At 47.6% G+C, this 13,755-nt stretch overlaps 1 protein-coding gene across 9 annotated transcripts in view; it reads left to right on the forward strand.

Moving 5' to 3' along the window:
• The first annotated feature begins 4,576 nt into the window (after positions 1–4,576).
• The window catches only part of LOC128406301 (5-hydroxytryptamine receptor 2A-like), a 239,588-nt gene continuing 230,409 nt past the window's right edge, over positions 4,577–13,755 (forward strand). For all 9 annotated transcript variants that reach the window (XM_053373594.1, XM_053373598.1, XM_053373600.1 and 6 more), the window contains exon 1: positions 4,577–5,337. The gene's annotated coding sequence lies outside the window, so the exon portion shown is untranslated. The remainder of the gene's footprint in view (positions 5,338–13,755) is intronic.

Consider the following 13,755-nt stretch of genomic DNA (forward strand, 5'->3'; position numbering starts at 1 on the left):
ATGGCCACTATTTTGCAATGCTCCCACAGAGATGAACTGCACATTGGCACAGTCCCCCTTGGCGCTCTTCTTCTTGGCCAGCTTTCCTGCATTACTGCAGAGACATCTGGACCTCCTTGAGCTCTTTTCAGACATGATGTTTGGAAAGCATGACCCTGCAAATACCAGCCAGAGGAGAGGGGTTCTTGGTGCTAAACTTTGCATTGTTCCAGGAACCAACCACCCCATCTGTGTCAAGCTTGGCTCAGCCTCCTTGCCTTCCACACTCCTCAGCTGGCATGGTGCCGCCTGCACATATGGGCACACACAGGAGGCTGTGCCAAGCCTGTGCAGCAGAGATGGCATTGTTCTGCTAAACAAGGGGTGGGACGCCATTCATGAATGTCAGTGCAAGCTCCTCAGCTAAGGCACTACACTTTCCAAGCTAGACTGTGTTATCAGGGAATTGCCATTTTGGATTGGCTGGTTTCTTCTTCTGGCTAGACACCTTGGTTTTAGCTAGCTTTATCAGAGCTCACTGTGCAAGCATTAGCTGGTGTCAATATTTATCTCTATGCCCTGAAATGCCTCAGCAGCTGATGGCTGCACATTAGGCTGCTGTTAAAGGCAGCAGGGTGTGCCCGGCTAGGATTTGTTTCCACCCCATCTTCCTGTTTGGCACTTACCAAATGTGTGGTATTTTTCTATGATGGCGGCAGAGGGGGACTTTGGAAAGAAGGGTATATTTTAAAGGTCTATCAGCCTATATTTCCTTACTATACTTTGCTACATAAATCTCTGTTGGTGTTCGCTCACCAAATGGTACTTGCCCCAAACTTGGATCTTGGCACCCAGGGAATCCTCCTTTTAAAAAATCTATATTTCCTTGTGACCAAGTGGGAGGGCCTCTACAAAAGACTCTGCTTCACTTTCTTTTTTTTTTAATAAATGTTTATTAAAGTTTTACAAAACATAAAAACATAAAAAACAGAAAATCACACCACATATAACAGAACAAAAACAACAGACAAAAAATACACACTTAACAAGAACAAGAAGAAAAAGAAAAGAAAATTCCACTTTTAAGTTTCAAAATTCCATATCCCTCTTTCCTGACCTCCTCACATCTCCCTTTTTTGTATTCCTCTTTATTCCGTCAAATTCAGCAAATTCTAACCCTTTTTCCAACCTCGTTTATAATTATATATTTCCACTTATTATGTCTCTAATTTCCCTTATCTTAATCCTTTACTCCACCTTATATACTTTGACATAATATTATTCCAGTCATAACCCCCTTTTCCTTTTTAAAATTCTTCTTTTCATAGCTCTTTTAACCATATCCCAAATGCCATGTTACCTTCACATCCCACATCATTTTAACACTCAAACATTTTACAATATTTTTATAGATAGTTCTTGAACTTTTTCCAGTCCTGTTCCATCAATTCTTCTCCCTGGTCCCGGATTCTGCCAGTCATTTCTGCCATCTCCATGTAGTCAATCACTTGCATCTGCCACTCTTCCACGGTGGGTAGATCTTGTGTCTTCCAAGACTCTGCTTCACTTTCTTCCTGGCTTTTCAAATTGTCAATTAAAACAAAAGTGCAGCCCTGAGTTTACACATGACAAAACTGCAAAGCAGCCAATCAGTCACTTGGGCAGTTTGCACAAGCCATTTTGTTTCATTTCTTTTATTCATAAAATGTATAAACTACCGTTCAACCTGCACCAATACCAGGGTAGGTACAATACTCTTTTTTAATCCAGTAAGAGAAAACAATAAACACTCCAGTTCTTAAAACACCTGCAAATGGTTTTCACTCTTGGTGAGTTTCCAGGTCTCATTGGATCATTACTTGTGCCAGAGGCGCTTGTGTGACATTTCCCCAAAAGCCTGCAGACTCTGAATGTATCTGAGATCAATTATGCCCATCAAAGCTAATGACAGGTCTTACCTCTAGGCACAAAAATGACCTGTTGCCTGATCCTATGCATGTTTGCTCAGATGTCAGACTCACTGTGTATATGTGGACAAGTATATGCAAGGTTGAAATTTTGCTTGTTTATATTTGCAATGGCCCATATAGAGAACTGGATTTTGCCTTTGGGCCTAGTCAGTCTGTATGCACATTGGAGACAGGAATGGGGTTTTTTATGCTACAGCCATGCCTAGATTGTTTCAGGTCCCTAGCTCTAGCTAAACACATCTCCCTCCCCCCAGTATAATATGTTGGGAAAAGCTTTATTTATGAAATGCCTGCAGGTCAGGCTTCTCTTAAGAAGCCCAGGAAAGCAATGAAAATGAGAGTCTTGCAACTCTTACTCCAGCATACGGAGTCAGCGATGAGTGAGTCTGCAAATTTATCATTTCCTCCCCTTAAGATTCCACATCAGTTTGTGATTTTTTTAAAACAAGTCCTTGTGAAAGTTCACTGACATTTTAAAATGAAATTATGCAATTTTGCCTAAAATACCCATTTTTACAAATAAAATTTCCCTTCTATAAGGGCAAATTATGCCACAGAATGCCAAGTTTTGCATGCCAAGAACTCTGATAAGACAATTGAAGTCCAAGATTTGTCACCAGTATTGTTCTCTCAATTTTCTGCTAATAAATATTATCAATTTCTTTTCCTTTAGATAAACACAACTCAAGTTCTCTCCAGATCTGATAGTTTTCTACATGGTCAGTAATCCTCTCATATGAAGAGATAATTGCTCCAATGTTCTTCCAGTCTTTTGAATCTGTTTCTTGTAGAGTTGATGCACCATTTTCTTTTCCTGAACAACGTGTAGCAATAAAACAAAACAAAACAACCACACATATTTTGAGGCTGAATATATCGACACTTCTTCACCATTTGCTGATCTGCCTTTGTAGTGCAGGAGATGCCAAACAATGCAAAGTAGATTCCCATGGCAGAGACCCATTCACCGAGCTGGGAAAGGTCATTGGAACAAAAATGAAATGTCTTTAATTATGACCCTAGTGGCCCCTTCCAACTCTACAATTCTATGATTTCCAGAAAGTGCAGATAGTGGCACTTGTCACTTCTCAACAGGAATGCTATTCCACAGAACAGGAGCAGCCACACTGAAAGCCCTGCTCTGAGTTACTGTGGATGGACCTTTTATGAGCAAAGCATATCCTCTGCCACTGAGCTACAGAAACATAAAGAGATCACCAAGGATAGCACACAATATCAATCTCACACCAGTTACATTGAAGCTCCACCACTGCCAGGAAGTATTAGCTTTTCGCAAGAAAGATGGGGATAATTTATTAGACCATAAAGGCAGCAAACAAGCTCTTCTCAACTGTAAATTATTTACCAATAAAGATATTAAGTTATTACAGGCCCTTAAATAATTTAATCAAGTGTCAGTAAATAATTAAAAAAACCTGAGAGTGGAGCAGAAATGGTTACTGAGGCTGCCACAAGGAAGGAGTAGTTTGAGAAACCGCAGAGACTGGGGCCCATTCCTAAGGACATAAGAAGAGCCTGGTTTCTGGGTCAGGCCAAGGCCCATCTAGTCCAGCATTCAGTTCTCACAATGGCCAGCCAGATGCCCTCTTGGGAAGCCGGCAAGCAGGAGCTGAGCACACCAGCAACTCTTCTCACTTGCAGCCCCCAACAACTTGGAATGGGGTACTGTTAAAAGAACAGGCAAGCAGAGGTGCCAACTTGGGCCCCAGGCTGTGGGTGCCCAATGGTGCATGTGACATGACATGGTGACATCACATTGGACATGACATGACATCACGTTGCGTGCACATGCTGCTTGATACCCACCCACCACCACTGCTTTCCAGTGCCACTGCAGCGACTGGGCTGGGGCCTCCACCTCTGCCGTGGGGCCTCTGTTGTAGGAGAGTTGGAGGTAAGGCAGTGGGTGGTAGCAGTGGAGGCCGGGCACCCACAGTGAAAAATTTGTGGATGTCAAAGCACCCAGGGCCCCCTGGAGTTGCTGCCTGTGTGGGTGGGGGACCCCTAGTTCCTCTGATCATGCACAGTTGTTTGTCTGTTGGCTGCAGCTCGGTGGTAGAGCATCTGTTTTGCACACAGAAGGCCCATGGTTCAACACCTCTCATCTCTGGGTAGGGGTTGGAGTGGGAAAATCCTTGCCTGAAAACTTGGGGAGCAGCTGCCAGTCAGTGTAAACAGTACAGAGCTAGATGATGGTGCAGTGGTCTGACTTGGTAGAAGTCAGCTGGGCTTGTACAGTGTGTGTGATTTTAACCAGTGCCTGACAGACAGAAGTGCCTAGAAATGCTGTGATGATGGGGAAGCTGCACATTGTGATATTCTGCCAGCCTTGAAAACTTACCAATGAAAAGCATAGCTAGAAAGGGAAGAGTAACCTTTTATCTTCTTGTCCACAGTGTTGGCAGATTTAAAAAGTGGGCCCTGCAGCTGTGCTTTTAATGGCCATGTGGCATACAGCTTCAGCTGCCGACCTCTATCCACCCAGCTGTTCTTAAAGGGAAAGGAACAGCGTGGGGTGTGACTTCTGGTCAGTTGGCAACCGCACCTACAGAGGGCAGGCGCGCCCCTAGGAGACGCTGTCCTCTGCACATCAACAGGTGGCCCCTTTCTCTCCTGTCACTTCACCTTTTGCACCTTTATGCGGTACAATAGCGGGACCACAACGGTACAATGACTGCCTTCCTTAAGGAGGGGGCTTCTCTGGGGCCCTGAAGGCCGCTTTCTCGCCCTGTCTTTGGAGAGAGGCGGCACCGTTCGCAGGCTTCTTGGGGCAGGCGCTTTGGTGGTCCAGGCTCCTTTAAGAGCAGCAGCAGCAGCAGCAGCACTAAGACGTCGGGGTCTTTCGTTTTCCTCTCCCCTCCCTCCCCGTCACCCACAGAGGCGTGCAGCAGCAGCGGATCCGATTAGCGGGGAGGCCAGGCGGCGGCGGCGGCGGCGGCGGGATGGCGGACGGTAGGCGGTGCTGGCGGCTGGCGGAGTTGCGGTGGCTGCTCCTGCTACGCCGGCTCCTTCTCTTGGGAAGCGGCGCTGGGGTGTAACAGTAGCCTTGACCAACAGCCTAGCCTTGCAGCGGCCGGCGGAGGCGCTGCTCCTGCCGCCGCGAAGCCGCACCGCGCCTCTGGAGATGCCCCTGCAGCGGAGGCGCCCTCGACGCCGCCAGGGTTGACTGAGCGAGCGAGCGCGCGCCGGGACCGGCGGCGGCGGCGGCCACTAACTGGAAGGAGGCTGGCAGCCTGAGCCCGGGCGTCGCCGCACAGCAATGGCATGCAGACCCGCGCGAAGGGGAGCGGGGATCCGGACGAGGAGGAATAGCAGCAGCAGCAGCTCCGGGCGGCGCTCGCTCGCGGCCGGACACCGCGCCTGCCAGGTAGGCTGCCCCTAGCGAAGCGCGCGCCTCTCACAGTCTGCGTCTCCGAAAGGCTTGCCCCTTGCTATCCCTGCTGCTTTTAGTCTGCCTCTCCGGACGCGGCGAAGGGAGAGCGAGAGGGCAAATTTCTCTCGGGACAGCTCAGCCAGGACGTGGCTTATGTTTTATATCTCGTGGGCCCTTTTCACCCCAGAGGCAGTTACGCTTTGGGGGAGGCAGGGACCCGCTGTGAAGAGATTTTTTTTGGCCACGATCCCGTGCACGCTTTTTACTTGGCGAGGAAGCGTGCGCGGGATTTGCGCGCTGGATGAAAGGCAGCGGTTCCCCTCGCTTCCCGTGCTGGGGATGCGCTAGGATAGAGGAGCCGACGGGACATCAGACTAGAAAACCCTCGTAGGATAGCGCTGCGAACCAGGTTGGGTTTTCGGTGGTAACGTGCCTTTGTAACGCTCTCCTCGCCTTGTGAAGTTACGCTTCATTGCCTCCGGAGGGTATCGCTCAGAGGCTGTCGTCCTTCCTGCCCCCTTTACAAACGAGTCTGTAGCTCTGCACATTATCCTGGGTAGCATTCTTCCCTCCGGGAAAATTGGACAAGGTCACGTCACCTGTGGGTGCTGGGGTGGGCCATGGGGTGCGCGGCGCGAGGGGCGGCCACAGGAGCTGTTCCTTGCAGCGCATCGCCTGCTGACCCTGTGGGGTACGATCCACCCGGAGAAGCCCACCTGCGCTAGACCCGTCGCAGTGAACGGGGGCTGATGCGCAAGAGTGCGGGGGCGTGCGGAGGAGAGCGCTGGGGCTTCCGCAGCAGGGTTAAGCGCCCACCGTCTCTGCAGACCTGTGGCTCTTCTCCTGTTGTTGACATCCAAAGGAATCCCACCGCCCAGACCTACTAAAGAGTTACCGCGTCAGCTGATTCCTCGGAAAGTAAATCCTTTCCTCTCCAAGAAGCCTTGCCTAGGTTTCCCAGGCACCCCATTAAAAGAGAGGGAGCAGGGAGAGCGCTTGACAACCTCCTGGTGCCGCACCGTGGGACTAATGTAACCTAACTCACAGGGTTGTTGCTGGAATTAAATGGGGAGCGATGAGAACAGCATATACAGGAGTGGGGCAGTAGACCCGGGAGTTAGCTGGATTGTCAATGAAATCTTGTGTCTTTGCCTCGGCCGCCTGGCGGAGCTAAGATCGCTTTGTGGTTTTGAGTATTTGCAACTTTTTAAACGCTTAAGGCCCTACCTTTCTCCAGCAAGCGTGTACCTGAGTGCTGCCTGTGTTCGTGTGCATGTGTTCAAGGCAAAAGGACTGCAGGCCAAAACTGCTATTTAATTAAAGGCTTTTTCTTTTAAACCCACTTTTCGACCTCCTCCCGGGACCTGCAAACGAGCCTTGAGCGCAACAACAGTAAAAACATCTTTGACGCCGAAGCAATAACATAGAAAAATTCATCCCAGCAGCCCTCAGCGAGCCTCTAACCCTTGGCCAGCCTCGAGGGGCGTTTTCACAGAGACGGATGGCCTTTCGCCGATGTTGGCGGTACTGAGACAGAGTGCAATGTTCGGAAAGGCTTCCGTGGGGCAGGTGCCTAGGTGCCCAGCAGCATGCACACAAAAGAAGCTGCTTTATGGAGTCAGGCTGATCGGTTTGTTAATCCAGGACAGGCAACAGTTCTGCAAGGTTTTAGGCAGAGTGGGGCGGGGTTTTTCCCCAGCTGCCCAATATCCTCCCCCGGGAAATGCTGCCCGCGAGTGGCAGGGGGAGAGTTGCATCGGGGACTTCATGCATCCACAGAAGTTGCTCTGCTACAGAGCAACAATCTCTTCCGAGCCCTGTTCTCTTCCCTCCCCCACAAAACCTGCCTTCCTTGTGCTGTGAGCACCTAAGAACAACAGCCTGGGAATCAGCCAGGGCACATTCTGCCCTGCTGCCATGCATCTATGGAGCGCAGCAGCATTCCTGGTGCTTCCTCGGAGGTGCCAACTGCGGAGCTTAACCCAGAGGGCCGCGCGTAGTTTGGCACCAGTGAAGCACACCAAGAGCGCCTAGAAGTAGATTAGGACTAGCTGTTCTCCCCGGTTGACTCGCAGGTATGGAGCAGCAGCAGCAGCAGCAGCAGAGGACCACGGAACAGCAACATCTCTGATTTTCCAAGAGAACGTTGACCCTGTGTTGATCTCGGTTACTAAGCGATGCAAGCGACTGATTTTCTTTAATTGGGTTGGGAGTTAGAAGTGGTGTCGGAATGTGCGAGCCTCTGCTGGCACGTTACTACTTAAATCGGTACTGGAACGGATTCAGTTTCTGTGTGGCTGGTGCTTTTTCCCTTCTCTCGGAGGGGAGCTGAACGTTTAGAATAGCTGAACGTTTAGAATCCAGTTTAGTTGTTGCTGAGTGACCACAGGCGTAGAATGATTTTTCTAACTGCTGGGAGGGTCGCCACAATGGAACTCTTCCTCCCAGGCAGAAATGGAGAGAGCTTTTTGTCATTTGCCACCCTTTCTCTCTCTCTCTCTGTATGTGTATGTCTCTTCAAGGGATAAGTGCCAGCTGCAGAATTGTTTTCAGTGAAGGGCATATGTTGAGGGGTGGAATAAGCATGTTTTCTCAAATTGTACTGAAACAGGGTGGGTGCTTCAGGCAGGCAGTAGCTGACACACTGGTGATGTGGAAGAAATAATTATAACAGGGATGTGTAAAGGGTGTGAGTATACATGTGCTTGGCTTCTGATGGCTGCGCACACTCCATGCATTTAAAGCAACCCCCCCAATCCTGAGAATTGTAGTTTAGCTCTCACAGCGCTGCAACTCCCAGCACCTTTAACAAACTGCACTTCCCAGGATTCTTTGTAAGGTGGAGAAATGTGCTTTAAATGTTTGGTGTGTACACAGAACAAGACACACAATTTCTCATCTTTCAGTGGCAAAGCTTACTATCTGGGAGAGAGCATAAGAATCTGCCTTAGCATGCAGCTCTCAGACAACCCATTTGTTGAACATTCATCCCAATACATTCGCGGGGAAATTAGAATATTTAATGAGCTTTCCTTCTGATTTGTTTGTGGGATACATCAGATGACATTGTGTCAAAGCAAATGTTAACCCCCACTTTCTAGTGCAGTTCCCCATCACTTTCCTTACTGCAAAAAGTTGAGTCTTCTGGGGAAGCGGGTTTGCTGTGCAAGACCTTCTAAGCATTGCACAACATGAAACTTGCAGCATGTGATTGAATCCACCAGAAAATAGAGACAGGTTGCTTGTGCACTGAGTCAGACCACTTGCCCATCTTCAGGCACTCATGTGGGGGACCTTCCAAGCATCATAGTTCCTTACGATGAGCTTTGAATTCAAATTGCACTCTAGCCAAGAGCTCATTGGGTGCCCTTAAGCGCTTCTTCCAGCCTCAGTCTTCAGTATAGGGAAAATTATTCTGTTCTGTGTGACAGCAATGGAGGCTGGTCTATTAGGGCAAAGGGGGACTGCCCTCAGCCAGTCTCCACCTGCTCGCCTTCTTTCTTAGAACTAGTCCAGTGGGTGTCTCTGGCTGCCATTTGTTCTAGCGCCACCTACTGTTGGACTCCGTACCCTGCTGTCCTACCAGTGCAGCTGATGCTTCTGTTTTATAAACTGGGTTGGAGGGATTATTCAGATAATGTTGACAAAGGGCTCTGAATGCTGGAGGAAGAGCACTGGGAATATCCCTTATATCAGGGATAGGAAACCTGTGGTCCTCTAGATGTTGGTCTCCAACCTGCCTTAGCCTTAGCTAGTGAAAGGGTGATGGGAGTTGTAGTGCAACAACTGGAGGACTGCGGGGTCCCCAAACCCTGCTATAATAATAATAATAATTTATGAGTTTCCCCAGCCACTCTGGGCGGCTATATATAATCATTGCCCATCAGGAACTTCATCAACAAGCAGAAAGGATCCACTGCTTTTGCAACCCCTCTCCTTTCTTCCAAGAAGAGTTTCTTCCAGCTCTCTTGTTTGGACACAGCTCTGGGACATGGTAAATGAAAGTATACCATCTCTGAATGTGAAAGCTCTGTTTAGTTATCATGGCTAATTGATATGCCTATCTAAAGAAATCAGCCTAAGCTTCTACCCATCACTATACTTTGTTTCAGTGAGTTCCACAAGTTAAGGACATGCACTGAGAATGAGTGTTTCCTCACTCACTGTTCTCAACCTACTGCCAATCAGCTTGATGTCCTGCTTTCCCCAATTGATGTGTCTCTATTAGGACTACGGAAGAAATCTGATTCAGCCTGCATTTGAAGCTGAATCTTGCGAAATGATCACTTAACCAATACATAGCCATCCTTTGAAATCCACAGTTACCTAAATTCTGGAAACAGTTCTCTGTCTAAACGTTTACAAAAATGCATAGATTAGGGAAAGTGTGCATAAAATGCTGATATTGGTGAATTCATTATACTGGGGGAGATGGCTGGCAAAAATGTCTATATTAGTCAAACTGCATACAAAAATGGGTTTTATTAGGAGAAATTCACACTCCAATTCATTAGTTTTTTAAAATGCAGATTGCTGCAGAAATGTGTGGAACTGAATTTAAGATTGGAAAAATGAGAAACTGAGAGAACTAAAACCAACAGATTATTCTGTCCCGAGACAGAACTGTGAGAAGCTGGAGCTGTAACATCCCTCTCTCACCTGGGGCTGAAGGTGTGTGTTGTTGTCCAAAATGCCTGGAGGGCACCAGGTTAAGGAAGCCTGGCTTGTTCTAAGACAAGGAAAAAGGAAAGGAAGAAAATGAGGATGGAGAGAGGGAGGGTTCAAGGTCCCTTGCAAATGATGAGGCAAAGGGAATGTTGCTCTAATGAACCTCAACACCTGAATGTGTGTTTTCATGGCCCACACTATTCCTGTGAATGTAATTAGTTGCAACAGTTTTTAATACTGAGTTTTAAATTGCTGCAGCCCACCTAGGGACCTGCTGGTGGAGGATGTTGGGTTACAGAAGGCTGACCTAGGCTTTGTATGCACTCCTGCAGCCACTGCATTCCCACCACTGGTTTGCACACACACCACTAGCCACAACCCATATTTATCCTGCAGCTTCTTGAGAAATACTGTGTTTTGATGTGGTTTCCTCCCAAACCATGTTCGATCTGAATTGAAAACGTAAGCCATGTAGAATCATAAAGTTGGAAGGGGAAAAAAGGGTCATCTAGTCCAAGCCCTGCAATGAAGGAATCTTTTGCCCAACGTGGGGCACAACCCATGACCCTGAGACTAAGCATCTCATGCTCTCTACAGACTAAGCTATTTCCAAAGGCATCTATGCCCCCTCTCAGCCTACAGAGGGTGACTTGGAAACACAGTGTGTGTGTTGGGTGGAGAGGGGGAGGGAGGGAGGAAGAGCAATGACCGCACTGCATTTTAAGATGGCAAGGTGTTCACAGCTTCAGTCCTTCATTCACATGGGGTTTCTCTAGCAATGGGAAAGTGTGGGTCTTTAGGTGAATGCAGGCAGCAAAGTTTGGTATGTAGGAGAGGCAAGAGAGGTCCTGGGTTCTTGAAGCACGATCTGGGGAATAAAGAGCCCTGACCGGCTATCTGGCAGTGGTTACAACAGCAGATTGTAACCTCATATTCTCCTGTTGAATGCCTCACGGGTGATCTGCAGCTGGTAAGATGATACAGATATATCGTTTATGGGTATCTTTATATCTTCTTATAAAAAAGCCCATCCTTGTGAGCAATGGGAATCTGCTCACATTTGTCCCCCGGAGCTGGTGCACACAACATAGGAAATGAAATTGCTCACCAATTAACTTCCAGCAGAATTTTGCATGTGTGTCTGTCTTGGGGATGAGGCAAGTATCAGAGGAAGGCAGCTAAATGCTTTCTATGAATCCGGAGCCTGTAGCCATCTTTTGGGACGTGTGTCTGCATTGGTGTTAAAAAGGGCAGCTGGAATAGGCTTAGCAGAGACTGTAAATAAACGAATAAACAAAACACATGTTCACAGCACAGGTGACAACAGCAAGCCCTTTTCTGGAGAAATACTTGACTTTGTTTACACTGGAGCAGGAGCCCTTTCCTTGTTTTGCTTACCAGTGGAAGGTAATTGAGGGAATGTTCTCTTGTTACTCACAAGAATGGAGTCTGACTTGAAAGGTGAATTTAAAGGACAGTACTGGTGAAACACATGTAGTTGCAAATGGGAAGAAAGTAGTCACTGAAATTGCTTTCCTACAGGGCCAGAGCCTGATAATGATTCATCATTAAGGCAATCGGAGTCAAAATAGAGTGGCCAAGATTTAATCAGCTGGGGAAAAAAATAGAGAGAAAAGCCGATTCAGAGCAGATTGAGACTGTGCATGCGTGAGCTTGGACTGATGCAGTGAAGGGGCAAAATTGGCAGTGTAGGGTGTTCAGTTAACCTCCCTGATATAATGGCAGCTGCTACTGTCTGTTTTCCTAAGATGGCAAGTGGCTTATTTGGCTGTTAATGAAGGGCTCACAAATCCCTGCCCCAGCATTTTGGCCATTGGCATGCCTGGAAGGCTGTGGCTTATACACTGCAGAGTTTGGATGGCACATGCACACAAGTGCCCAGCAGTGCTTTTTGTGGTGGTGTCATTCTGATGGAATGAGCTGCACCACCACGGTTGCTTTGGCTCAATGTGGCATGGCTTGGAAAGGTGTATTCCATTTGGGAGCCTGTGCTATGACTCCTGTTTATGCAAGAATAGCTGAGGAATTCCTTTTGTTGCATGCCTGAGAGAAGAGCCATAGCTTGACAGGCGTTGCCTTGCATGCAGAAGGTCCCTGTTTTGGCCCACAGCATTTCTAAGGATAACTGGGAGCAGGGCTTGGAATGACCCATGCATGACAGGACAGCTGACTTCCCCAAGGGTCTTCCTACTGGACTGAATTACCTGTTGGAGCTCTTTGGTATGCAGAGTAAGCAGTGTCTGGCTTGTGAATTTTGATTACATTAGAGAATAAACTTGTTGAAATCACAGAAAAACAGATGCTTGTAGAGTAAGAAAATAATACAGGAGTTTATTGCAGAAAACATATCATAGATATAAAAGGTTTTTGGTTCTAAGCTAACTAACTAATCTAGAGAAGACATACACAGACATGCCTGCTTCTATGTTCTCAGAGGATAGATTTAAGATGATCTCTCATTTTGAAGCACAGGAGAGAAATGTGAGGAGGAGGAAGTTGTAGACAGGATGCAACCCAAGACATATCTGTCTAAACATCAAAGAGATAGGGAGGCAAGCTAAGGGGTCAAAGATACAGGGATAGTCTGGGAATCTGGAGGTTGCTTACTCTTTCCTGCATTAAACCCTCATCTGCAAGCTGAGTTGTACAAAAACTTCAAATACAATCTGGAAAAAGGGATAAAGAAGACAACAGAAGAAGGGAAAGAAATTGGAGCACCAGGGGCAAGAATTCAAGGTGGAATAATTTTTCCATTCAAGGAAATGCAAGAAATGTGGGCCCTGTCATTTCAACGACAGCCAAGAAATTGGAGACTGATTCTAAGCATGCTTACCTGGGAGTAAGTCCCAAGTGGGTGTGCAGAGGATTGCAGTTGGCACTGAGCAGGAGTCCAGCCTTAACACAAAAATCACACTCCTTTTCTTTGTGTGGGATATGTGAGCTGTTGACCAAATCAGTTACACTGCGTGCCTTTTCCATTGCCCCTTATCAGCCACTCAATCAGCTTCATCTGGGATCAATGACTGCCTAAGAAGCCTATAGAGTGTACCTCGGGTTAAGAACTTAATTCGTTCTGGAGGTCTGTTCTTAATCTGAAGCACCACTTTAGCTAATGGGGCCTCCTGCTGCTGCTGCTGCCACGCCACTGCCACACGATTTCTGTTCTCATCCTGAGGCAAAGTTCTTAACCCGAGGTACTATTTCTGGGTTAGCGGAGTCTGTAACCTGAAGCCTCTGTAACCTGAAGTGTCTGAAACCTGAAGCTTCTGTAACCTGAGGTACCACTGTAATTACCTGGGTCTAACTGCTTTGGACTTTCTGAAATACTGGCAGTGAATGGGCTTCTTCTTCCCTGCCCTGCTTGCAAAGTCTAATTGGGGATTTGCATTGAGATTCTGGAGTTCGGGGGGGGGGGGCAATGCAGGGACCCCTTTGCTGAGATGCAGCAGGCAGGTGTTGTGTGTCACATGTTCCACACTGTTGCCAGCCTACTACTAGCTGAATGCACAATGCATCCTATGCCACCTATGAAATTGGTACCTTGGGTACCAAGTGGTACCTTGGGTTAACAACTTAATTTGTTCTGGCGGTCCATTCTTAACCTGAAACTGTTCTTAACCTGAAGCACCACTTTAGCTAATGGGGCCTCCCGCTGCTGCTGCGCCGCTGCTGCACGATTTCTGTTCTTAACCTGAAGAACTATTTCTGGGTTAGCAGAGTCTG

The sequence above is a fragment of the Podarcis raffonei genome, chromosome Z (genome assembly GCF_027172205.1).
Source record: "Podarcis raffonei isolate rPodRaf1 chromosome Z, rPodRaf1.pri, whole genome shotgun sequence".
Lineage (NCBI taxonomy): Eukaryota > Metazoa > Chordata > Lepidosauria > Squamata > Lacertidae > Podarcis > Podarcis raffonei.